This window comes from Taeniopygia guttata, chromosome 11 (assembly GCF_048771995.1).
Source record: "Taeniopygia guttata chromosome 11, bTaeGut7.mat, whole genome shotgun sequence".
NCBI lineage: Eukaryota > Metazoa > Chordata > Aves > Passeriformes > Estrildidae > Taeniopygia > Taeniopygia guttata.
Genome location: NC_133036.1, coordinates 15,313,446 through 15,324,034, shown reverse-complemented (window position 1 = coordinate 15,324,034; position 10,589 = coordinate 15,313,446).

Here is a 10,589-nt window from a genome sequence, read left to right as displayed (position 1 = left end):
CTGATACCCCTGTACTCAGGGCTCCTCTGACACTGAATTTTGGCCCTTCTCCTTAGTGGACAATGTATTTCAGTTGTTACGCTTGACTGTAGGCTTGTTCTGTAAGGAAATACCTCCATCTGCTTCTCATACAATTTTTAGAACATTTGGGGTGTTCTGTTTGTAACAAGCTTTGGCCAGAGAACTTAAGAATAGTTTGTGGTGTGTCTGAAAATTAGGAGGACTGCCTTGGTTTTTTTGTCTTGTTTTTTTTGGGTTTTTTTTTTCCTTCTTCTTTTCTGTCTCTCTGTATTTTTTTTTTTTTTTAATGTATGCAAGGCTTGAGAGTTTTTATTTGTCCATAAATATTCCATCTCTCACCCGTGTCCCCTTCCCCTTCAGTGAAGTGCCTGCAGAGATGCCCTCTGCAGAGTCCCACATCCCAGAGTGGAGAGTTTAGACTCAAGGATATCTTCAACAGCAGCAAGTAGTTACATACAGTCACCTTTCATCACAAATCAGGCCAGCAGCCAAAAGACCATTTATGTGCCCTGTGAGGAAGGGAAAGGCCAGGCACTGGGGAAGAGAAAGATTTGCTTAAAGTAAGCGCAGGCCATAAAGGAGCCTGTAGGTCTGTGCAGGCTCTGGCAGGGGAGGAACTGGGTTAATTGCCAGAAACCATTGCTTGTATCATGGCTAACAGTGGGCCAGTTAACAGGGGGAAAAGAAACAACTGAAATAATGATTTTTCTGGTTTTTTTGGTTTTTTTTTTTTTTTTTTTTAGCTGAAGAATTAAAATTACAGCTAAAGGCCAAAACTCATTATTTGGGTTACTAAATGTCATTCCAAGATTGGTTATTGCTCAATGACTGATGCCTCTGCATGCCATGTTTGATTCTATGCACAGTAACTGTGGCTCCTGAGCTGTGCCTACCACTGTCCTACCTGAGGAACGATGGCTTTGCCAGACTAAAGGTCCTTTGAGAGGATAGCATGGAAGGGTCAAAATGAAAATGTATTTACACTGATGCATTTAAATGAAAAATGAAACGAGATGCTGTCTTCTTGCAGTTGCTAAGCTTCTGCCAAGGCTGTCTGTGGTGTGAATGGGTCTGGCTGTGGGGCAGAGCCTGAGCCCTGCAGCTGCAGATCTGCTTCTCTTGGGGTCCTTCCTGTTTTGCTCACCTCTGTGTGTCCTAACCTGTACCTTTATCCTGATCCATATTACTAGTGATATGTTTTATGAAAACACAAACAGTGAATTTTTTTTTCTAAAGAGATACAGTGTTTTAGCATTAAAAATAACATAATATAATAGGGGTTACAGGAAATTAAATTTATTTAGTTTTGTTCTCTTGGATGTATTGTATATCATGACCCTCCTGTCACTAGCAAACCTACTGTTAAATCCATCAAAATTGATCTATGCTTAGCTATTCATTTCATGTATATTAATTTGAACAGAACATTTATTTGGCTTAAATTTTATTTTCGGTGGTGGAATGTATGTTCCAAATGCAAGCACAGGCGATTTGCTAGGATTTAGTTAGGAGGAATGTGATATGTTAGTTTACAAAGATAATAACCGAGCTATTAAAGCCAACAACCCCTTTTAAAGCAAACATACCATTAAAATATAGGAAGAGTTTATAGTGTAAATAAAATTGAGGATATGGATTATTTAAAGATAAAAATTTTAGGGGTAGCTATGAGAAAGTTGAATAAAATGTATTTAATTGCACCACTCTTTTTTCTAAAGTGAACTTCAAAAATGCAAATAAAGGATGATACTTTATGGGCAGGGGGAGACAGCTACACAGACAGTGATGCTAGAGATCCATTTTACTTATGGAGATGTATAATAGTGATTTGACTTTTATTTTCTAATCTGAATCAGATTTCAAGGGAAAAAAATGTGCTTAAACTCCTAAGTGGCAGAATTTATCTTGCTTGTGAATCCATACAGTGGAAAGAGTAGCAAGGCATTTGCTTCTAGATCATTCTCCTTGTCTGAATGACAGATACAATAATTCCCTCTATTAGCCAGATCCATTGTCTTTATTTTGCACAGAAGTACTGTATTGCTGAGGTAGACTTCCACTGCTATGCATATTTTAAGGGTTATTTGGCAACACAAGTAAAGCTAAAAGTAGCCTCTTAATCTAATTAATTGACATTTCTGAATCTTGCTTTCACAACAACACATGGTTTCATGTTCTGGGTTTTAGCACTTGTCAAGCTTTTTTGGAGAATGTTTTGGTCAGAATGACAAGATAATTTGTGACTGAGGCTCCAAGCTAGAGGAGTGTTTAAGGCTATAATGATTTATTATCATCACAGAATAACAAAATTTACAAAGTGTTTCATCAGAATTTTTGAAATAAGTTTGCCACCGTGGTAGAAACATGCAGGGAGGGGGGAGTCTTCCTACCCAAATGCCAGTGTGACTTATTTGTAATAATCACAATGCTAAATTTATTTTGGAGCTCTTCTTGACAGACTTGCAGCACGGTTAGAAAGACAAGAGGGGAGAGAATTGTAACAACCAAGAAGGTAAAACTCTGCCTTTTTTTAAACAAACACTCTGTGACCAAAATAAAAATATGTGCTTCATGCAATAAATAATATATACGTGGCCATATTAAACTATCAGTGCTAACATCCTGACAGGAGAGACTAGAAATAGTCACACCATAAAAAGTTTAAAACAGTGAATGTATGTGCTTTTGGTGTTCAGAAATGCATACAAAACTATTTTCTTGAAGGATAAAATAGGTGATGTTACTGAGTGATGGTGCATTAGTGGGGCTGGCATTTGTGGACTTTCAGGCAACTGCTATAAAAAGAAATAATGTAACCACACTAATTTTGACTTCATCTTGATTCTCTGCTAAGTGAACTAAGGATGTCAGACTTTGAGACAAAATGTCTGACTCTGAACGTGCAGCATTTCCACTTATTCTCTGTGCTTCTATAACTTATTATGTAATTAAATACCTTGAAACCCTAGGCATTGGTTAGTTTAGACCAAGTTGTGACAGTTATTTGACTTCAGAGGCCGGGAATAGAAGCCACTTCTCCAATGCCCTAAAGTGATTTTGAGGCTGTTTTGTTTGACTATCAAACACATACCTTTCCAGAGCAAGCTTTTTTAAAGATGCAGTCATAGCTGAGGGATGAGGTGAGGCGTTAATGTGTTTGGCAGCAAAGTGTGTGCAACCTTGTTTAGCAATAACAAAGACAATATCACCCAGCATCAGTGAGCCCTGTGTCTCAAAGGATCACGAGGTTGTTTCTCGTAGAAATCAGCTGTGATTATTGTATGTGTTTATAAGGCACAGGCACTGCAGTATCCATGTGCCCTTTCCAACAACCAGAACGTGGTGAGCTAATGGAAGGCGACTTCCAAGCTGGCACAGGGAGTGACCCCTTGGGTTCCAGGCATTCTTGTTTTGGTTTTTTTTTTGTTGTGGTTTTTTTTTTTTTTTCTTTCTTCTCTTTTTTTCTTCTTTTCCCTTTTCACAGAACTACTCAGGCACTTGCATTTAGTGAGTTGGAATGTAAAAAGATGTGTCTCGCATCTCCTACGAGAGCTTGCCAGATTCAGGCTCTGATGGATTTCTGGCAAGAGTCAGTTCCGGAGCTGAGGACCCACCACAGAGAATATCTATTTATTTAAGCTATTTATAGCATTTCTAAAGAACTCCTCACTGTATTATCTCAGCATGTCACAGAAATTAAAGGTACACCATGAATTAAAGGTGTACCAGCAGCATCCAGCGCTGCCTGCCAGAAGGTCCTGCAGGGCTTCAGGGGGATTGTACCCAGGGCTGAATGTGGTGGTCGTGGCTGGGAACAGGCAAAGGTGTGTGGATGTGCTGGATGCCATGTGGGGCTGCAGCAGGAACAAGCTCAGAAGGCAGATGGGTCTGTTCTCCACCAGCCAGAGCTTCTGCAGGGTTCAACAGTCTGTTCAAAATGGAGTTTATTGTCATAGTGGGGCCTATTAATTAAACATATGGTAATCACTGAATTAAATCTGGATAGATGATGAATGGATGCAGTCTTCTAGCAGATGAGTAAGGATGAGAGACCTAAGGTGACAGTCCTGCTGCAGGCAGCACAAGGAAAATTATTGTAGGCAGTGCCATACCAAGCTGCCCCATAAATTTTGCCGTGTGCTTCCTGTTGTTTCGAGTTTCTTGCTTGTGCAGGCAGACCTTGTGCCCACCTAATCTGGAGTTCAATCCCAAACAGAAAAAGCCTTGCCTGCATGCAGGCTCAACAAGAAGCAAATAAGTGGCTGGAAGTTCTCCACCTTGCAGTCTGTAGGTGTTGCAGTCACTGTGTGCATCTCGAGGAACACTTATATATCTGTGATTCCTATAGGTATGAAAGATACTCTGCTGAACATGGGATTTGCAGCACTTCTCCAGTGGGAAACCTTACACAGCCACAGCAACAGAAGGGTAAGTTATTTAGCCATAGTTACAAAGCTGTCTCCTGCTTTTTTTCCTACTGCCATTAAAGTCAGCTGTGTACTCTGATTAAGACGTGAAAGCACTTGATTAGTCTGAGAATCAGCAAGCTTGTTTAGCTTCTGTTCATTGTCACAGGAAGGCAATCACACCTCTCCCCTTCCCCTCTACACCCCAAAGCAGTTCATGCCATGGCCAGCAGCAAAAGGGGGTTCTCTGCACCTGAGCACTAATTCAATTGCTGGAGTTGCCACTGAACTACCTTCCCAATGATTTTTCCCAGAAAGGAAGTTCAGAGACTAGGTCATAATTGGTAGACTCATTAGTATTAAATTATGTGGGTTTTATTAGGGGCCAGACATTCACTTGTTTAAATGTAGCTGGCATTTTAATGCCTCTCTGAGGGCATGTAATAGGTACTGCAGAGACAATACATACAGATTTTATTGGCACTGACCAAACTCTCAGGTGTCTGGGGCACCTGCTGGTGTTCATGTTGAAGGCTTGTGCAGTGGGTTGGTTCTGACAGTTTGGAAGTAGCATGGGAGAACTGAGACAACACCCCCTTTTTACCCCCTCTCCTTTCTTGCTTTTGCCTCTGAAAGACTGAGAGCCTCTTTCAGGAAGAAGTGTCAGTGGGTTTGGCTTCCCAGGTAAGGAGAACAATAGCAAAAAATAATAACTATTTATAGGGAATGTAATGTGATATTAGAAAAGTCATGTGTCATTTTAGCTTGGTCATGTTTCTTGGGATACAGCTGCTTCATATCACCATGAAACTGCATTGCAGCATGGTAGAGCTGTGGCTGGCTGGAAGCACTGCATGAAGCATCAATAGAAACAAAGAAATATGCATTCAATGGAACTTGGGGTCACTAAAAGGTCTCAATTATTATATGTTTTAGCGTAAACTTCCTACATAAAAAACACCTCTTGAACCCCATATCCTTTGCAAACTGTGTTTTTAATGCATATGAAATATGCCTAAATTATCCAGTGACACCTGTTGTTTTTATTAAAATAAACTGATTATGAATCAATAAAACCTTTGCCAATGACTGATCTGTTCCTTTCCAAGGTTTTATTGATACTTTTTCTCAGAGTTTCTGTATATCCATTTGGCTTAACATTGGGTATTTTATGATCAATTTTTTTTTAGCAATGTATTTATCTGTTAAAAATCTTGGAGCATCTGACAGTGCATATTTAAGTTCAAGAAAAAAAAAAAAAGGAAAGGTGGAAATAAACAGACTGCTCCATAGGGGGTTCCCAGGAACTGAGAGATATGTTGTGCACCTTAGACTGATCCAATCACACTTGGATTAGCTGGAGAATTGCTGTGTGGTTAACTAACTTGCTGGGTGATATGGGAAAGCAGTCTCTCAGAGTGTAATTAAATGATAAGTTCACATTCAAGGGACAATGGTAAGTTACTGAGACTGTCATATACAATGCCAAAAATAGGCTGTCTCATGATGAATACCCTTATTAACAGCTACACTGCTCTGTGCTCATAGTATATGGCTGGGGACTTGGTCCTGTTTGTTAAAGATCTCCCAATAGATTTTAAACGAGATTCATATGAAAGATGACTACATCTGAAAAGCAAATACTACATACTTTTAGCCCATACCGGTGTGGCTGTTAATCATGTGTTAATAGTAAAATCTGATGTGGATTCACACCTTTATATCATGTCACCAGAACTATTTATTAACAGCATAAAACAAGAACTTTGTTAATACCAGGAGAAGGTATTTGAGAATAATTTGTGTTTGTTACAAACATCTTTCAAGGAGTGTTTAAGTGGCATTGGAAGATGACAACTCCACCATTTTAAAGTTCTGTTTAGGAAGTGTCAGCAGGGATTGTTCATTTTTTGAATTTGTAATACATCAGTTTACTGCTATCCTTTGCTCTGCCAATACAAACGCCCTAGTTCAGCAGTCTCTCAGTCACTGTGAGATGAAATGAGTGTTCAGCAGGCCCAGGAGATGCTCAGTGAATCAGAGACAGGGAAGTGAGTGTTCCTGCAGGCTCAAGAGGAGTGAGGTGCTCTCATGGACAATACAGGCTGCTGGTGTTTAAGCTCTGACTTTCTCTACAGCCAGCCCCAAACCTCTCTGCATTGTGCTAATGGGAAAATGTTCCAGGCAATAATCTAACTGCACCAGGGGGGTGCACAGCTTCCAGTTTCAGGTAGATTGACACTGACTGTACTACAGCCTTGTTTGTTTAAATAGCAGAACCCTGTCTGCTCAAATAAATCAATATCAGTCTTTGAGTGTTCTAAATGGTGTTAATTTTGAAATTAATGTTGCATCAGGATTTCACATGAAGTTTACAGGAGCAGCTGAAAAGCTTGATTTGGATATTTCTGTGGTGTTTGGACAGACAACAGTGTTTTACTACCAAAAGAATAACTTCTGTACCCTTTCCAGGAACTTTTCCTGGATGGTGCAGTGGGCATTCGGGCTCCTGTGGAGAGGCCTGAGGGCTGCCAGGGAATTGATGCCCAGAAGGCTTCACACCTGCCTGCTTTTATTCTGGTTTAGTTTTGGTTTGGTTTGTTTTGGTTTTTTTTTTTTTTTGTTGTTTTTTTGGGTTTTTTTGTCCTCAAACTCTGCTGTAGATGATCTGTTGTACATTGTTCTTGTTGCTTAGGTAGGTTTCTTTTCCTGCCACACAACTTCTGATGGGGCTGTCGTGGGCACACCAGGGACCAGGCTCTGTGCCAATGTCTGGCAGTGCCTGGAGTCTCCGGGGTCTTGTGGCTGGTTTGAGGCAGGGTTGATCTCCCTGTGCTGCCTCAGAGCTGGAAGTACTGTTGGAATGTGAGGGGTCTCAAGGAATCCTTGCTGAGGCACGAGGGTCTCCTTGAAGGTGGATGTGTCCACCAGCTTCAGCATGCTGCTTTGCTTCAGGCCTGTGCATCCCACTCCTCCAGGTCAGGGTACCAGGGAGAGTTTTAAATTAGTTTTTCTTTTAATGAAAATGAAGGCATGTATCCACTGCAGCTGAATGTGCATCTTCTGTGTGGTATGGAGCTGCTGGAGCATCCTCAGCTTGCCTGCTGCTATTGTACACCTAAAAAGGAACTTGTGAAGCTGAGGCTGAGCAGCCGTCACTACTGCAGGTTTCCTTCCTTCCTTCCTTCCTTCCTTGTAAGTGGAATTTTATTGTGTCCTAGACATAAAAAGGCTTTCAGTGAGTCCTTTGTACTCTGCAGGTCATGGTGTCCCTGTTAGACTCCTGAGGGCTTTCGGAGGTGCTGGGGGTGGCACTGGTGACTGACAGTGCCACTCTTGCTGAGGGTCACTTATCTTCTATAAATGGACTGTAGCAAGAGTTGTGTGTGGGGGAAAAAAGCTTATTTATACAGCTTCCAGCCCCACCTGCCTGGGGCCCAGATCCAGTGTTTCCTGGTGTGAAGAGGTGCAGGGTACCAGTGCTGTGCTTCCAGCCATGGGGCAGAGCAGATCAGGTCAGCTGGGGCTCAGTTAAAAGGCTGAGATAATGTGTGAAACGACTGGAGGAATGCTAATAGTTTTGTCTGTATGGTTTATTAAAACTTGCATCATTCTCCCTCTTATCTGAGGAATAGTTCCCCCAGCTGCACAAATAAGGTGGCATTCCCTCAGTGCCGACTCACTGGAGAAGTGCAGACCCTGCAGAGCCAGAAACATCTTCAGCAGCAATGTAAGGCTTGGGCTCTGTCCATGCTGCCCACCGACCCTTCCTGGAGCAGTTTCTGGAATGGCAGTGAGCAAAAGCCTCATAAATACTTCAGAGCTTTGCTTATATTGGAATCCCTCCTGTTTGTGGGGCTTTGTCCTTACAAAGTGCTTCTTCTGGGGTTTATGGCATTTACATGCCAATGGCTCATGTTGGCTACAAAGAGGATAATTATATTTACTTTCTTGCTGATTGTGGGGTCAAGCTGACGAGGTTCCTGGTTTACAAAACCCCATAGTTAGGAGGATTTCTAACTGTAAGGCCTTTCTCTGTGCTTAATCTCTTAATAGATGAATTGCATTGAGCTTGCATTACTGTATCAGGAGTTAAATTACTGGTATTTCTCAGGGACAGATAACTGTAAAAAGATAGGAGGGGAAGAAAATAAGTTTAATAGCTGAAAATCTCAAAACTTCCTAGATGTGGGTATCCTAATTACGCTGAAATTTGACTGAAATATAGCTGGGTTGTTTTGTGTGAAATGAGCCTGATTTAGCAGTTCTCTTAAAATATATGAAAAGATAGTAAAAGAAGGTGTTCTTGCAAAAAATGCTTTCTGTGTGATTTATGACACAGAGTTTAAATCCAAGGTGTTAGTGTGTTTTCTTTTTTTCATGTTGCATTTCGAGGTCACATGTGTCTCAGCTGATAGGTGAAATGTTCTAGTTCTACTTTTTGGAAGAACTTGCTGCAATGCCAGGGCTAAGGAATTGCCATACTTGGGAAAGATGAAGAGCTGTTTTGTTTTCAAACCACACACAAAGTAGTTTTTGCTCTTCTACAGGCTTTCTATTTTGAGCATGCTCAGTGGCAATAAATTTGTGTTGCCATCTTTAACATCCATGTAGGTTTTGCAAGGCAGCAGGAAGATATTAATCCATCTTTCACTATTAAGATGACAGTGATGTTTAGGTCCAGAGCTCAAGTAGAATGTGCATCACAATTGGATGCTGCTGGATAACAGTCCCAGAAGCTTTGTTATGATATGTGATGGATCTATAAGACAATTGTTTCAGGGCACTTTTGTGTATATTGTTAATATGATGCATGATGACATGACCAATTATAGTAAGCTAATGTTCAAACAGCATGTCACAACCTGTGTATCAATGTATTGGATCTCTTCTCTCAACAAACAAATGAAACTGAGCAATATGAGATGAAGAGTCATTGACCTCATAAAAGGTCAAAATCCTTCTGTATTGACCTCTCTACTGCAATATAATTATCAGGGTATTATCTCAAACTGTGAGGAAGAGAATTAGCTTCTCTTTTGAAATGTGTGATTTGATTTGTCAGAAAAAAGCTTGTCATAAATTTCCAGGTGTGGAAATATTGTGGCACAACCTTTGCCATGGTCTTAGAGATGTTTCCAAATTCCTGTATGCAGCCAGCTGTGCTCCCAAAAATGAGTGTTTGGGCTCAGGTGAGAAGAAGCCACAGTTTTGCTCCTCTCTGCTCAGTCTAGGCTGGGAAAACTGGCAGCAGAAATTTTCCCTTGGGTTGTGGATGTGGAAACTTCCCTTGTTTCTCAAGCGAAGGGGAAAGTTGAGTATGAGCAGCTTCCCTCTTGTCATCTGGAATGTGTCAGAGGGGCACGAGCCCCTGAACATATTTGACATTTCTCAGCATTGAGCTGTGCATTTTGAGGCCTGTTTGATCTTAACTGGCAGATGTGATGAGCAGTGACTCCTCTTTGTGTAAAGGCTCTCCTTGTCACACTCACCTGGACTTGGAAAAGGATCTTGTTTGTTTGGCTTTTGCACACGTGGTGTAGATGAAGGAAATTGTAGTCTGCTCCCAGAGAAAATGCTCATAGATGGAATGAAAACACTTTGGAGTACTTCACATCTGTTCCTGCAAGAGTCCAATGCAGTGTGCAGGGTTAGCACTTCAGCAGGATGTGACTACAATAAAATGATCTTTCCACTTTAGAATACTTTTGGGTCAGTGTGGTCATTCTGGATACTTTTATATGGAGGATTTGTGAACCTACAGTTCTGTTGTGTGAGCAGAAACTGTTATGAGGTAACATAAGTTGAGAGGTAACCTTTCAGCAGAATGGTTTGAGTTAAAATAAAAGAATTGAAAAAGAGTACAATGACCAAAAAAATCTATAAAAATGCAATTGCGCTAATATAATTTTATCACTTATTTAAAAATTTAGTCGACCCAAAAGACTACCAAGTGTGAAATTAAGGAACAGCTCCTCTACTTTTATGGAAATCACTCTTCTTCACTTGTCTAATAGCCTGATTTTGTCAGATCATTTATTTCCATGGTTTTAAAATGAGCTTGACAGACAGAATTTTATAACACCACTTTACTGCAAATAAGAACATCATTTTCGCTTATTAAAACTGAAGCTTAGAGAAAGCATTAAAATTAACAGTTCA